Source organism: Schistocerca cancellata, chromosome 1, assembly GCF_023864275.1.
Source record: "Schistocerca cancellata isolate TAMUIC-IGC-003103 chromosome 1, iqSchCanc2.1, whole genome shotgun sequence".
NCBI lineage: Eukaryota > Metazoa > Arthropoda > Insecta > Orthoptera > Acrididae > Schistocerca > Schistocerca cancellata.
Window position 1 is genome coordinate 330769659 of NC_064626.1, and position 17566 is coordinate 330787224.

A 17566-nucleotide genomic window follows, 5' to 3' on the forward strand; every position below is an offset into this window, starting at 1 on the left:
CCGGTCCCAGGTCGACGGGCACGTGCACCTTCCGCCGACCACTGGCGACAACATCGATGTACTGTGGAGACCTCACGCCCCACGTGTTGAGCAATTCGGCGGTACGTCCACCCGGCCTCCCGCATGCCCACTATACACCCTCGCTCAAAGTCCGTCAACTGCACATACGGTTCACGTCCACGCTGTCGCGGCATGCTACCAGTGTTAAAGACTGCGATGGAGCTCTGTATGCCACGGCAAACTGGCTGACACTGACGGCGGCGGTGCACAAATGCTGCGCAGCTAGCGCCATTCGACGGCCAACACCGCGGTTCTTGGTGTGTCCGCTGTGCCGTGCGTGTGATCATTGCTTGTCCAGACCTCTCGCAGTGTGCGGAGCAAGTATGGTGGGTCTGACACACCGGTGTCAATGTGTTCTTTTTTTCCATTTCCAGGAGTGTATTTTGTATCTTATTTATTATAATTATCCAAGTTAGCACCAAGTTTGAACTAAGTTGTGTATATGCATTTCTATATAGTAATAAAACTGAATTTGTATGATATATCATCTAGAATCACACAGTGTACGACCTTTTATATAACTCCTATGAACTTGTCTCGATTTTTCTTTATTCGTGCTTCCATTATTAACTGCAATGTCAGAATTGCCTCTCTGGTGCCTTTACCTTTCCTAAAGCCAAACTGATCGTCATGTAACACAGTCTCAATTTTCTTTTCCATTCTTCTGTATATTATTCTTCTCAGCAACTTGGATATCGTTACGGCACTGGGCAGATTCAGTTACTCCTGCGTCCACATTTTTATGCGGTAACTTTACCTAAATAAATTCAGCAGATATCTTGTAAACTCAACTGCTTTTAAAATGAGTTATATTGTGTCAATAATATGCGGAACGTTCAAAAGTGACCCAGACTAGTAGTGCTAGAAGATAAATAACATCAAGTGGATTTTTGTTCTACCACAAAAGCAGCAAAAAAGGTAACACAAAGTCGAAATAATATTCAACGTTAGTTTCTTTCAAATAAAACATCAGGACAAAAAAAATTCAAAGAACAGACTTTACCGTAAACGAGAAAATTAAAAGCAATAGTAAAGATGTTAAAAGAATCTCAGAAAGACCAGTGTTTGAAAATTAAAAAAATAGTGCATAGAGATCATTTACTTCTGTATAACAATGTGCTCACATTCTTATGAAGAGACAGATTACGAACAGTTACAAAACATAAGGCAGAGTTTTAATGCGATAACAGGAAAACAACTAAAAAATAGTTCTCTACTAGGAGACTTAGGACTCGATTCCAGAAAAGACAGATATCTTTGCCCGTAACACATGTTCACCTAAGGAAACCAATGGAAAATAAACTTTCCAATAACTAAATGAAACTAAAAACTGATTAAATTTTACGAGCACAGTAAAGAATATCCATGTTGTTTGGCGTTCCTAAACCATTTAATAATTTCAGATAATCGTAAATTAGCAGAGACAGAATCGAAGTAGATGCAAAGTTAGAAATATACTCATTAGGCAGGAGTTCAGAACGTTGAATATGAGTACTTAGGAATGAAGAAGTATGCCAAGTCAAATTTGGCAACAACTTCAAAAAACAATAAATGTACAGGCATAGACGAATTATTCAAAAGGATATTGAGGGAAACAACAAAATATGTAGCTGTGAAGAAAGCGAAAGAAAATAAAATGTCAAACAAGGCAACTAAGAGACGACGAGAGATTCAAATTGACTATAAGAGGGAGGTGAAATAATAGGGAACATCACCAAAAACTATATAGAATTGTAAGAGAGCAACTGAAGGCCATAAGAGTATAAGAGAAAAAAATCAGAAACATATGTTGGATAAAGATCATATTTCACGTTAAAATGGCAGGTGAAAACTGAGAGAAAATTGTGTAAATATTACGAAGTTTGTTAAACGGTTGAATGGTTCAAGACATGAGACATAAAAATAATTAACAATGACAATATTAAAGAAGGAACAACATGTGAACTGAATGAAGTCATTATTCATGTCAGACGAAACAAAAGGCGCCTGCAGTTGGCGGTGTTTCCGGAGCAATGATTAAAGCTAGAGGAAAAGTGATACAAAAAATCTTTCAAAACTATTTTCTAAAAGTCTTATAAAGAAAAATGACAAAACATGTATACCAATTCCCATTAAACTAGGCAAACAAGAGAAAAGAAACTATAGACCCATCAGTCATCTTTCCGTAATTTAGAAGATATTCACCCAACTTTTCATCAACCGCGTGAGAACAACATTAGATTTTTAAACAACCAACGCAACGAGCTAACAGAAGAAGTACATGTAGCACAGTGGATGGTTTGTAACTTCTGAACGAAATTATAATACATAGGAACCACCTCACCAATTTGCCTGGGGTTCATTGATACTGAGCAAAATACTGAATCAGTTTCAACACATATGTACAAACAGTTCTTGACAAACAAGACTTAGATAGATTAAACGACGAATATTTATATCAGCTGCATAACTTCTATTAGTCTTGAACAGAACAGTATAGAAAGAAGAGTCGAACAAAAAGTTCCACATCAGCATAAATGATCATAGTAGCCCCAAAAACGTGTTCATATTCCTCAGTTGAAAACACGGAGACGTGCGTGACGCTGAAACTCGCCTGAGGCACCCTCGTTTTACTTATGACATTGTACTGTTCCCTACTACTACAGATAAATTGCAACAAAGAACGAGAGAAAATCAATTTTAAGTAGAGTAAAGTAATTTATGAACACCACATCTAAGAGTAAATACTACGATTTACCAATGAGGTGCTGCAATAGTTTGATGAATATCTGTTTTAAGGGCAGTTGTAAACAACAAATGATTGGACAACATTACTTGGTACGAGAGCAAAAATGGCGTGGACTAATTTTAGTAAACAGAGTTTTCTACGTTAAAGTTCAGACGTGTTTGGTAAAAGATGTTCACAATCAATGTATTTACATCAGTTTTTACTAATGGCAGTGTGGCAGACTTTCAGTGCGAATTCCATTCAAAGACTGAATTTTGTTTCGCAAGCAGAGGAGAGATGCTTCCCGAAAATTACTAGAATAACAGGACAGACTGGAGAGGAAGATCTAACTACAGCTAAATGGGTGGAACACGTAGCCAGTGGAAGATAAATTGCCGGAAAAAATTAATACATCCTTTTACATGTTTCTGATTCGCTCAAGATTTATTGTTGCAACCGTGCATGTGCAGTACATGAAATGATTACATTTACATATCACTGGCACAAGTAGTTCTGAGGTACCAGGTATCTAGGTACGAGGTATCGACACATGTTGTAATACCAACATTAACACATGGAGCAACCTCCACGGGTGACAATGCAGGCGCTGACTATGGCATCCAGTCGACTGTACAGACGGCGAATACTGTTTTGGGATACGTTACGCTACGCCTGTTCGACCTGTTCACATAATTCTGTAATGGTTTACGTCCCACAGAGCTCTACTGGAGACAGGTCCGGACATCGTGCTCACCAGGGAAGTTGCTGCACGTATCGCAGAGCACGTTGAGTTTCAAAGGCAGTGTGTGGGTGAGCATTATGCTGGTGTAACAACACATCACCTTCCTGTGGTAAGAACGGCAAAAGCACTGGTCTAACAACATTCTACTTTTTACTGACCCCTCCACAAACACCAAAGGTGAACGAGAGTTTTAGCTGATCGCGCTCTAGACCATAAGGCCTGGAATGAGGCTAGCGTTTCTTGGAACGAATGCACTCTACGAGACAGCGCTCATCAGGTCGGGTTCGTACACGCAGACCATCACTTGCGTTCAGGCAGAATCTTCTTTCATGGCTGAAGACCATGGCGCGTCATTCCATCTCACAAGTGATCCTCTGACGACCCCATTAGAGTCGTGCACGTCGAAGCAGTAGCACGAGAGACAGGGGTGTGCGTGCCCTTTGTCCAACTGCTAATGACCGGTTCGCAACAGTTCCTACTGACACATCTGGGCTCGCAACAACTCTTATTTGTGCTGTGTTGGCTGTACGCTCTGCCACTGCTGCCCTTACAACACGACATCCTGGCGGGCGTTCGTGCTGCGTCGGCGTCCAAACCACGTCGACTGGTGAGAGTACGTTCACATGATCACCGATACCAGCATTGTTGCACAACTGGCGAAACATGTCCGACTTGTGTGGCAACTCTGCGAAAGGACCTTCCCACCAATCGGAAGACCACAGTAGGCTGCAGGAAGCACAAGTTCGTCTCCGTTGGATGGTCGACTGTTTGCTTCACACATTTGCACCACAGTGAGCCTTCTGGCCGTGAGGATTCTCTGTTAAAGGGTAGATACAGATGGCGCTCTGGTAGCTATTCCAGCATACTATCTGTTGACGGAAGACGTAGAAACTATTAGCAGTACATGTGCTATACCCCAGGTGGCATATGGCATCATGGGTCCGAAATCTAAATAGTCTTTGCAGGTGTGCTAACATTTTCCGCCGGTGTAATGGATCCTGTACAGCATCCCAATAGACAACAAATGTATGAGGCGGAGATCTATTCGAAGATGAATAGGTGTAATTACGAAACATAAATGAATGAATATAACTGAAGACCATAAGGATACCCGTAATATATGGAAGTCTGCACCCTGTACGCACCTGTGTTTGTAAAGTGGTAGGTAAAGATTACGACGACGTCAAATGTGATTAGCGTGGGTCTCCGAAGTGTCATTTGACTTCCATGCATTCAAATGGCTCTGAGCACTATGGGACTTAACATCTGAGGTCATCAGTTGCCTAGAACTTAGAACTTTTTAAACCTTACTAACCTGAGGACATCACATCCACGCCCGAGGCGGAATTCGAACCTGCGACCGTAGCGGTCGCGCGGTTCCAGACTGAAGCGCCTAGAACCGCACGGCCACAGCGGCAGGCCGTGTTTCTTGACGTGATGCACTTTTCATAAGGTGCTGTGTAATATAGCAGCTCCGCAAATCTGTCAGGGTCCCACGAAGGTAGCTCTTGTGGTTGGAAAGGTTTCCTCGCTCAAAAGTCCAATGAATAAGATTGTTATCGGGCTCTTTCCATACGGTATTACGCCTGCGCAGTAGATCAGGTAGGCAATTACAAAGTTGAATTATTGCAGCCCAGATAAACAGTATCTGACACACTCGCTGGTCGACATTTGGCGTTGCCAGTCACCGCTTTTATCAGTTATGCAACGTGCGCGATAGCGGAAGTGCGAAGTTCCGCACAAACAACACTGCCGTTGAGCGCGGAACGCAAACGAGCTTGCTGATAGGGCAGACGGCGGTCGTTACGTCAGTGATCGGAGGCGGGGCCACGGAAGCGCCGAGGCCACAGCGGCCAGCAGTGTTCGTGGAGGCGGCGGCAGCGCTGCAGCTGAGCTGAGGCGAGGTGAGTGGCACGCATCCCGCCGCTGGCATTTCGATGAAGCCAGTCCTGTGCGCGAATTGGGTCGCTCTGATGTAATCGCTGGGCAGCCTATCAAGGCCCGCCAAATGCCTCCCCCAGCCGGTCCCAATATCGTGTCCCACGTCTCCAACAGTGTACAGGACGTACCCTATACTACATTCTTCTCTGTGTTTCGCGCACAGCGAGCGTTTACATTGGGGCGTGGGATTACAACCTTTAAGTAAACTATAACTGACAGGTGTGACAAGATGTTCAGGACGTTTGATAACTTTGAGACTAAGAAGATGTGCGAATATTCGGAATAAGACTTGTGTTTTTATGTTTACGCCGCGCTATTTTATGTTCTGATTTTTAGCAGTGTTATTGCCATGTTCCAAGGAATGTGAAAGTGATGGCGTAAAATCAAGTCATTGTATCTCGCATGAAAGAATTTTGCAACTGCCAACATCGACTAGGTTAACAGACTTCCATTTGTAGTTCATATATCTGTAGTGCCTAACTACACTCAGGAAGAAATTAACCAAAAAGTAATTACCTTAGACAAATGAAATTTCAGGAAAACATTTAACTAGGTAATGTATTAAAGTGATTAACATTGCCAGACCACAGTTTGATGTAAACGGGAGATAAGCCACATAAATGTGAAATGCTGCTACGTTAATAACCTGTGTAACCGTTAGAATATTGAGTGCATTGTGTTCTACAAGTGTCGGATGTCAGTTTCTGGGCTGAATTTCCATGCCTGTTGCACTTGGTCGGTCAATACAGGCACGGCCAATGCTACTTGTGGATGACGCTCGACTTGTCGTCAATGTGTACTCTATTAGAGATAGATCTGGCGATCGAGCACCTCAATACAACATGTCGCCGCTCTGTAGAGCATGCTGGGTTTGAAAAGCGGTATGTGGGCTAGTGTTATCTTGTTGGAAAACACCCCCTGAAATTGCTGTTCATGAATGGCAGCATGACAGGTCCAGTCACAAGACTGTCGTACAGCTTTGCAGTCTGGGTGAGAGGGATAACCACGAGAGTGCTCTGCTGTCGCACGAAATCGCACCACAGATCATAGCTGCAGGTACAAGTCCACTGTTTCTAGCGTCTGCAGCTCGTGGTGTAGTGGCTAGCGTTGCTAGCACTGCATCACGGGGCCCCGGGTTCGATTCCCAGGCGGGTTGGGGATTTTCTCTTCCTAGGGACTGGATGTTTATGTTGTTCATCATCATTATTCCTGACAGTGACTAGATTGGGTTGTGTAAAAAATTGGACTGAAACAATTGGGAGTTTGTACGGGCGCTGAAGACCGCGCAGTTGAGCGCCCCACAAACCAAACTGTTTCCAGCATTCAGACAGGTTGCCTGCAAGCCCTCAACTGGCCTCCTTCTAACCAACAAACGGCCATCGCTGCCACCAAGGCAGAAACAGCTATCATCAGAAATCACTATAGACATCTACCGTGCCCTCCAATGAGTTGTCGCGTGACACTACTGTAGAGCAAATGGCGGTGGTTTGAGGTTAGTAGAATGCACGCTACAGGGCGCCTGGGTCGGAGCTGTGCTTGAAGTAAGTGATTTGTAACAGTTCGTTGTGTCATTGCTGCTGCTCAAATTGATGCTGCAGATGCCACAATCCGTCCGAAACGCAGTCATCTTGGGACTGTACCGTCTCGTGACCACCGCTGCCAGCAACCACGTTCCTGCTAAACCTTTCAGCAGTATCGCAGGAGAAACACCCAGCTTCTCCTACCACTACTACAAGACCTCGTTCAAAGTGAGTGAGGCCTTGAAAATGGCGTTTTTGTCGACTTACAGGCAACCTTGACGACATCAGCTCACCACTTTCAGTCTCAAAGATAATTACAGTCTTGACTGAGATCAACTCACCACATCCAGTCTCAAAGATTATTAACGCTCACGACAGTTACATCATCTATTTAAAGCAAACCTGATTTGTATCTTTCATAGTGGCGCAGCTAGCGCCACTCTTATGCGACTCGCGCGAAATTTGAATAGTCATCATGTTTCAGATGTAGAAACATGGCTACTAACTTTTGTTTATGTCGCACAACTCCTTCTTGGTGTTGCGACTTGTTTTCGTTGATGTTTAACGTTATGTGGCGGTAACGTGACTTTAACATTGAAATTTGAATTTTTGACGAGTTTCACGAAAGAGATACAAAGATAATGGAACCGAATTTAATCAGTCGCTGCTGAGACCATCAAATTAAGATATTAGGCACTAAAAATAGTAGACGAAGTTTGCTATTTTGGCAGCAAAGTAACTGACGACCGTCGTTTTATAGAGGATAAAAGCTGAGGTCCGCCTAGATATAAAATCATTTCAGTAAGAGACTTATTTCTTAACAATGAATATAAATTGGCTTATTAGAATCTCGTTTCTGGAAGTATTTGTCTGAAGTGTAGCCTTGTATGGAAGTAAAATATGGACAGTAAACGCTGTAAACAAGAAGAGAATGGAAGATTTAGAAATGCGGTATTACAGAATAACGCTGGGTGTTAGTGTTTTGCATCGACTAATGAAGAGGTACTAAATCGAATCGAAGAGAAAACAGCTTTATGACACAACTTAGTTAAAATAAGTAATAGGATAATAGAACACATTCTGAAGCTTCAAGGAAGAGGTAATTTAGTATTTGAGGCAAATTTCGATGGTACAAACTGAAGGGAAGGAACGCGGCTTCAGTACAGCAAATGGGTTCAAGTCGATGTGGGCTGCAGTAGATGTGCACAAACGGAAACTTGCACAGGATAAACTAACATGAGCAACTGCATATAAACAGTTTGCGGAAGGAAGGCGGCCACATAAACAACAACAACATTTACAAATAGCAATGATACTTTATAAGTGCTCACCACCTTTATCTAGATTAATGATTGGCATATTATTGTAATTGACTAATGTATTAGACTAGAGACGTACGGTACCTCCGCCATTGGTAGAATATTTGTTTACCTTTCGGCTGTATGTTTTAAAAGAGCCCGGCACAGTTCACTTGTAGCTGATGCCCCCTATTTACTATCGAAAAGCTCACACTGCGCTTTTGCGATACTGCACCTGCCTTATCTAATTGTATCAAATTGCTATATCGCCGAATTTAAGCAAAATCCTGTACAAAATTAAAAGTAAATAAAAACTGATTATAAATCAGTCCAAGTCGCTATTTATTTGTATCTTTTGTAATGATTTTCAGTTAAATAACTGTCTTTAGAGCAAACTGTCCACGGTGAAGAGGTATCGTTGGCAGTACTGATCAAGTAAAGAAGTTATGTAAAGCACACATTGCCGAAACTTAGTGTGAGGTATTCCTTCATGAATGCAGCCAACATTACGTTTCCATCTTATGAAAAATTGTCCTGAGGATGGTCATTTAACTGAAATCCGTCTTCAAGTATAAATAAAAAGTGAGTTGCGTTATTTTTTATTAGTTTTTGTTAATCAGTTGCTGTGGATCCGCAGACTATGTCAAAATTATGAAAACGTAAAAAAAAAAAATCACGTGATGCTCAGTCAGTTACGCAACATTAGCTTGCCACAAATAATATCTACAGTAGGTCTCTCGAGATACTCGTAACTTTAGAGAGTTTTTCTAAATTGCTTCATTGTGTTACCCGAAACGGTGGATCAGAATGAACATCCTTTCTGTCCGAACGTGAAGTGGTGATGGCTGCATATTTGCATACATTGCTGACACATATACTAATCCAAACCAAACTGCATTATCCATTGTATTCCCATTCACTATTAACTTAAAATAACCACACCTTGAGATATTACGTATTGTTATTGTATATTTGCATATAATAAGCGAGGCGGCGCTCTCATGAACGCTAGAACTCCAAAGGGGGGATATGTTACACTGCTGCTGAGCCGTTTTATTCAAAGGAAGACATAATTTACAGATTATGCATTATTAGATCTCCAATGTTATGTTACATACCAAGTCAAGTAGAATATTTCTTGTTTTATAGTCAAATGTGATCGTAAAATTTTACGAGGGTTTAGGAATCTAGGGTTAAGATACTCTATTCGGATTCGGAAGCGACAAGATTTAAGTCACCGTCTGGCTATCATCGTTTAAGTTTCTCGTGGCTACGGCTGATGAGTGCCAAAACGATTTATGGAGTGAGGTCACAGTCGTTTCTACTACCCCCCCCCCCCCAACTCAGCGTGGACCGAGCATAAGATTCTTTGCTAACGTCACCATCCTGATATTACTTCCTTCTCTTTGACGTATTTTGCTGATGCAGCTTCGCTACTCGCGTCTGGTTCGGAATCAGTGAAATACCAAATGCTGCCACTTTCCTTGCAGTATTTTAAGTACTGAGATCGCCAGCGGCCGTTATTTGTAGTGCGAATACACAGAGTGATTCAGCCATCCCTACCGATGTCGTTTTAAGCAGCCCGCTATGTTATATCTGGCCTCCAAAAGCCGTGCTCGAGATTTTCGTATTCCCTCACTCGCTATGCGAAAACTGTTGGTTGTATAGGAGAAATGAACAGGACCTTCCCGTGGGAAATTTAATGTAGTTAGCTTTTGCACTGCGATGCGTTTTCGTTAGAGGCCACAGTTTTCAGGTTATTCAAGAAAAACATACAAAAGTGACCTTTAAACGCACCTAAATCCCCACATTCATCCCTCAACAGTCAGAATTTCTAGTATGTTGTTCGTGACATTGCGTCATACCAATGTACCAACATTTCCCACTACACGAACTGTTCCCGATATTCGGCCTTTTCTGGTCTGAGTTGACTGGAATTGTACGCCACCAGCTACTTCGTTAACATTATTAATTGAAATGTGGCTACGAGGGTAATAAAAGAAAACGACTTTTGTTAAGGTAACGCTGAACCTAGCGACCTTGACAATTCGATCCAAAGGTAAGCATTATAGGTACAGTACTTCCATAATTCCTGCAGCCGTAATTTTTTCCACAGTGGTAGAAGTGAGAAAATGATTCAAATGGGTCTGAGCACTATGGGACTTAACATCTGAGGTCATCAGTCCCCTAGACTTAGAACTACTTAAACCTAACCTAAGTACATTACACACATCCATGCCCGAGGCAGGATTCGAACCTCTGATCGTAGCAGCAGCGCGGTTCTGGACTGAAGCGCCTAGAACCGCTCGGCCACAGCGGCCGGCGGCAGGGGCGACAGCCATCAACATTATACTAGTTAACCTGACCGGTGGGAACTAAGTATGGGAGCGGGGCGTGCATTTAAGGTCACTTTTGTTCGTTTTTGTCGTATAACTGGAAAACTACAGCCTCCAGCGAAAATGTTTGACAGTATAAAATTGAACTACGTTAAATTCCCTACAAAAATATCCTGTTCATTTCTCCTGTAGGACTAATAGCTCGCGCAAAGAGAGCAGAGAATATGAAAATATCGCGCGTAGTTTTTTTGATACGAGATATAACATTGCGGTTTGCATAAAACGACACGGTAGGGGCAGCTGTATCAGTCTGTTTCCTCGGTAAGACATGAGGAGCTGTTGCTGCTATTCAGACCAGGTGAGTGCACGCAAGGCTGTTAGCCGGGCCACCGCTGCGCCGCGCCGCGCCGCGCTGTGTGCGGTTTCGTTGCGGCACCTCTACCGGACGCTGGGAGCCGCGGAGCGGCGCTGCCGTGGCGGCCTTGGGCGCGAGGCCGCCGGCTGACCACGGTCGCGCTCATCTGCGTCTCACACGTGGCGGCAGCCCGCAGCCGCGGTCCGGTGAAGAACGCGGATGCAGCTTCCCCTGCTGGAGCTGCTTACACTGCTTGCTGGCTGTACGATGCTCGCTTTAATCCTTCTTGTGGTGTCACCGCCAGACACCACACTTGCTAGGTGGTAGCTTTTAAATCGGCTGCGGTCCGCTAGTATACGACGGACCCGCGTGTCGCCACTGTCAGTAATTGCAGACCGAGCGCCACCACGAGGCAGGTCTAGAGAGACGTACTAGCCCTCGCCCCAGTTGTACAGCCGCCGTTGCTAGCCATGCTTCACTGAGAATTACGCTCTCATTTGCCGAGACGATAGTTAACATAGCCTTCAGCTACAGTTGCTACGACCTAGCAAGGCGCCGTATTCAATTGCTATAATACTACTGTATCATCAAGAGCAATGTTCTACAAATGTGGATTAAAGTTAAGTATTCCAGAAGCTACGTACTTTTCTTTATAGCATTCATTACGTATCCTGTTTCAGACCTCACGCCAGACTGCTTGAGTTTAACGCGTGCATTTCGGCCTTCTCTAGCTATACAACACTTCTCGTACAGAATTTTTTTTCTTTTCTACAATCACAACATATCCGCTACCAGTCACAACATCTACATCTAACCCTACATGATTACTCTGCAATTCACATTTAAGTGCTTGGCAGAGGGTTCATCGAATCACAATCATACTATCTCCCTATCATTCCACTCCCGAACAGCGCGTGGGAAAAACGAACACCTAAACCTTTCTGTTCGAGCTCTGATTTCTCTTATTTTATTTTTACGATCATTCCTACCTATGTAGGGTGGGCTCAACAAAATATTTTCGCATTCGGAAGAGAAAGTTGGTGACTGAAATTTCGTAAATAGATCTCGCCGCGACGAAAAACGTCTTTGCTTTAATGACTTCCATCCCAACTCGCGTATCATATCTGCCACACTCTCTTCCTTATTACGTGATAATACAAAACGAGCTGCCCTTTTTTGCACCCTTTCGATGTCCTCCGTCAATCCCACCTGGTAAGGATCCCACACCGCGCAGCAATATTCTAACAGGGGACGAACGAGTGTAGTGTAAGCTGTCTCTTTAGTGGACTTGTTGCATCTTCTAAGTGTCCTGCCAATGAAACGCACCCTTTGGGTCGCCTTCCCCAGAATATTATCTATGTGGTCTTTCCAACTGAAATTGTTCGTAATTTTTACACCCAGGTACTTAGTTGAATTGGCAGCCTTGAGAATTGTACTATTTATCGAGTAATCGAATTCCAACGGATTTCTTTTGGAACTCATGTGGATCACCTCACACTTTTCGTTATTTAGCGTCAACTGCCACCTGCCACACCATACAGCAATCTTTTCTAAATCGCTTTGCAACTGATACTGGTCTTCGGATGACCTTACTAGACGGTAAATTACAGCATCATCTGCGAACAACCTAAGAGAACTGCTCAGATTGTCACCCAGGTCATTTATATAGATCAGGAACAGCAGAGGTCCCAGGACGCTTCCCTGGGGAACACCTGATATCACTTCAGTTTTACTCGATGATTTGCCGTCTATTACTACGAACTGCGACCTTCCTGACAGGAAATCACGAATCCACTCGCACAACTGAGACGATACCCCATAGGCCCGCAGCTTGATTAGAAGTCGCTTGTGAGGAACGGTGTCAAAAGCTTTCCGGAAATCTAGAAATACGGAATCAACTTGAGATCCCCTGTCTATAGCGGCCATTACTTCGTGCGAATAAAGAGCTAGCTGCGTTGCACAAGAACGATGTTTTCTGAAACCATGCTGATTACGTATCAATAGATCGTTCCCTTCGAGGTTATCCATAATGTTTGAATACAGTATATGCTCCAAAACCCTACTGCAAACCGCGGTCAATGATATAGGTCTGTAGTTCGATGGATTACTCCTGCTACCCTTCTTAAACACTGGTGTGACCTGCGCAATTTTCCAATCTGTAGGTACAGATCTATCGGTTATTTATTTGTCACACGGCCGGTTTCGGACTTGCGCCTACCTTCAGGTGTTTATACATTCATGTACATGTTTATACTGTTGGAGATCATTGTATAAATACAAAAAAAATTATTTGCTGGTGACCACACAGATACAGGTCGGACAATTGTAAGTGGTAAGGCAGCATTTGACGAAAATACATCTGAACTTACATAAAGACAACGCACCATTATTACAGTTATGCTGTGGTGATAGTTTTGCCACTTAGTTACACACTTATTGTCATTTTCACTTTCATATTTCAGTTTTACCAAGTATAGCTTCATATTACACAATTATGATGTGCACTCGTGAAATACGCTATGTTTACATACAAACATGCGGGCTGTGGTCAAAGAACTTAGATGTAGCAGATGTAAAGAAGTTGCTCATACAGAATCTTGTAGGTTATGGTCAAAGAACATAGCCACAGGTTTTTTTTCATTCTTGTGAGTCTGATTTAGTAGGTGTGTACTGTTTCTTTTGATTTTGCTGTTAAGTTTATCAATCACATCTGGTTTGTATCCATTTCTCCGTGCAATTTCTTTTATAATGTTTATTTCTTTTTGTTCATCAGGGCGGCTGAGTGGGATTTTATGTATACGATTAAAATGTGTATCTGAAGAATGCCATCTTGTGTTGTGCTGGATGACATGAGGAGTTCTTAATGACAACGTCACTTCAGATTCACACTTCATAATCTTTTATTGTGGCTGGTAGCGCATTTTTTCTACACCCCATAAAGGAACAGTCACGGTGTTCGACAGCATCCACTATAGATAAAATTCATGAAATATGAAAACTTCGCAAGAGAAGCACACTGACAAAAATGGCAAGTGTTCCCTCATGAAGCACCAGTCCTGTATTTTTCAAACTTTGCAGAATTATGCAACAATAACGGGTATTCAAAGGGTTCAAATGGCTCTGAGCACTATGGGACTTAACTTCTGAGGTCACCAGTCCCCTAGAACTACTTAAACCTAACTAACCTAAGGACATCACACACATCCATGCCCGAGGCAGGATTCGAACTTGCTACCGTAGTTGTCGCGCAGTTCCAGACTGTTGCTCCTAGAAGCGCTCGGCCAACCCGGCCGGCTAACGAGTATTCAGTGCTTAAGTTTCATTCCGTTCGTAACAGATCCATCATCGATATCGTCCATCAATAATATCAGTACGAATTTATGTTATTTATTTATCGTGTGGTCTTTGCAGCACAATATTAAATGTATCGCACACAAATAATACATGTAATTTAGAAACAGACATAAATTTTTGATATAATCAATGGCGTCAGCATGGAAAGTACCGCATTAGGCCCTCATGGTGTATTCTCTAACAATGTGACGAACGGTTTGCCTGGCGGCTCCACAGTTGCAGTTTGAAGATGGAACCTTATCCCGTCTTTGAAGAGAGTCCATTCTTACGCCGTGACTGGTGCGTGTTCTGTTAAACATTGTCCACGTTCTGCGAGACAGGTCAAATGCAGGGTGTTTCTTTCTGATGCAGAGCAAGTTCTGGCAATGTGGAGGGCAAGCCTATCTGTCCAACCTCGGTCTCGTGAGTGTGTTACATCGAACTGAGAAGTGTGCAGTTCCATTGCTGATTTCGTTGACAGTTTTCTTGATCGAAGTCGGTTTCTTTCTAGGGTAATCATATCTTCAGGGACAAGAGTTGCATGTTGCCCTGTAAGCGTTTAAACGCGCGGAATAAAGCTGCTTTTCGTTGAAGTGCAGAATGCGGCTCTGTATGGACAACCGTTCGACGGGGGTTGATCTTACAAGGGGAGGCCACGACGTTCAGATCACAGATTTGCTTCAAACATTATATATCTTTAGTAGGCCATCAAAGCAACACAATGTGCAAGAAGTATGGTTCACTTCTTTGGCAATTCCGCGAAAATCGCAAGAGAAATTTTACTCGTCTATTATATAACTGATGTGCCTGTGCGTATGTGTCACGCTTTAAGATTTCACGGTGATCAAGTGGTGCTTGCACAGTAACTCAGCGTGTTCGGTCAGAGTGTTATCTGACCTCTGCAACTAAATACTGAGAGAATGGATCATCGATGAACTTGGATGGGTGACATGGGACGTCAGCCCCGAAAAAAATCCAGCCAACAGGTAGTGGCATATATACATGTGGGTGTGGGTGTGATTTCGTTGACAGTTTTCTTGATCGGAGTCGGTTTATTTCTAGGGTAATCACATCTTGAGGGACAAGAGTTGCATGTTGCCCTGTAATCGTTTAAACGCGCTGAATACAAATGCTTTTCGTTGAAGTCCAGGAGGCAGAATGCGGCTCAGTATGGACACATATATATATTCAGGCCGCCAAGTCGGGGCTTGTGTCAGTGCATTCCATGCATAGCTTCCACCACCCAGATCACACAATTTTCCCTTGACTAAGAAATCATTGTCACTCATTGAGTAACTAGAAACTTATTCCGTCTGCGAATACTTTTACGTGAAAACTCGAAAAAAATAGAGGAAACTGATACCGATGTTGGTGATGTAACAGATTTCAAACCAACCTTATAATTTACAAAGTCAACTAAGGTGTTCCTTATGTCTAGAGAACCTGCAAACGTGTCCTCATTGCAAGTTGTATCACCATACAGCGAAATCTTCAGAGGAATTGGTCCGGACTTCTGTACACACCGGTATCTCTAATACCCAGTAGAACGTCCTCTTTGCATTGACACATGCCTGTATTTGCCGTGGCATACTATCCACAAGTTCATCAAGGCACTGTTGGTCCAGATTGTCCCACTCCTCAACGGTGATTCGGTGTAGATCCCACAGAGTGTTTCGTGGGTCACGTCTTCCATAAACAGAACTTTTCAATCTGTCCCAGGCATGTCCGATAGGATTCACGTCTGGAGAACATGCTGGCCACTCTAGTCGAGCGATGTCGTTATCCTGAAGGAAGCCATTCACAAGATGCGCGGGGCGCGAATCATCGTCCATGAAGACGAATGCCTCGTCAGTATGCTGCCTATATGGTTGCACTATTGGTCAGAGGATGGCATCCACGTATCGTACAGCCGTTACGGCGTCTTCTATGACCACCAGCGGCATACGTCGGCCCCACATAATGCCACCACAAAACATCAGGGAACCTCCACCTTGTTGCACTCGCTGGACAGAGTGTCTAAGGCGTTCAGCCTGACCGGGTTGACTAGAAACACGTCTCCGACGATTGTCTGATAGTAGATATATGCGACACTGCGACACACACCGGTGAAGAGAAGGTGATGCCAATCGTGAGCGGTCCATTAGGCATGTTGTTGGGCCCATCTGAACAGCGTTGCATGGTGTCGTGGTTGCAAAGACGGACCTCGCCATGGACGTCGGGAGTGAAGTTGCACATCATGCAGCCTATTGCGCACAGTCTGAGTCGTAACATGACGTCCTGTGGCTGCACGAAAAGCATTATTCAACATGGTGGCGTTGCTGTCAGGATTCCTCTGAGCCAGGATCCGTAGCTAGCGGTCGTCCACTGCAGTAGTAGCCCTTGGCGGGCCTGAGCGAGGCATGCGATCGACAGTTCCTGTCAGTATGTGTCTCCTCCATGTCCTAACAACATTCCGAGAGCCCTTCCTGGCACGAAGTAACAATGCGGACGTGATAGAACCCCGATATTGACCATCTAGGCATGGTTCTACTACAGACAACCCGAGCTGTGTACCTCCTTCCTGGTGGAATGACTGGAACTGATCGGCTGTCGGACCCCCACTGCCTAATGGACGCTGCTCATGCATGGGTTTAGCGATATCTCTGAACAGTCAAAGGCACTGTGTCTGTGATACAACATCCACAGTCAACGTCTATCTTCAGGAGTTCTGGGAACCGGGGTGATGTAAAAGTTTTTTTGACGTTTGTAGTAAGGTGCTCTACTCTGGCAGTTCCGAGAAAATCGCAAGACATGTTTTAAGCGTCTATTGTAGTTGTTCGCAGACATTTTAAGACACCAAGGAAGAACTAATTTTGGAATAGAGAATTGCAAAGCGTAAAGTTGTAGAGAAAGATCAATGATTGAATACTGTAAGCAGACTAATGTAGATTTACTCTGGAGGGCATTAAAATTGTATCACCCTAAAAACGGAGTGCAACAAACGTCAAATTGGTGATACCTGTGACACATTTTTGGATATTTAAATGATTAGTATTTTAGTGCAACCGCAAGAAATGGATAGAAGTAACCACGTCTGCGATCTGTAATACAAGAATAGATTACACAGCGGAATTCTCATTTAGGATTCCATTTGAATGTTGATTGTGAGAAGATCGTGTAATGCCACGTGTAATAGAAATTCGACAGGGGCATAATTGTGGTTTATCGCTTTGATCGGAGTGCCACGACTGCCATGCAGTTATGGAATCGACGGGTACAGGAGGGTCATACTAAA

General features: G+C 43.5%; 1 protein-coding gene across 1 annotated transcript in view; it reads left to right on the plus strand.

Annotated features, from left to right (window-relative positions):
* The first annotated feature begins 5345 nt into the window (after positions 1-5345).
* Positions 5346-17566, plus strand: part of LOC126173262 (uncharacterized) — a 60164-nt gene continuing 47943 nt past the window's right edge. Inside the window, exon 1 of the mRNA XM_049920943.1 lies at positions 5346-5413. The gene's annotated coding sequence lies outside the window, so the exon portion shown is untranslated. The remainder of the gene's footprint in view (positions 5414-17566) is intronic.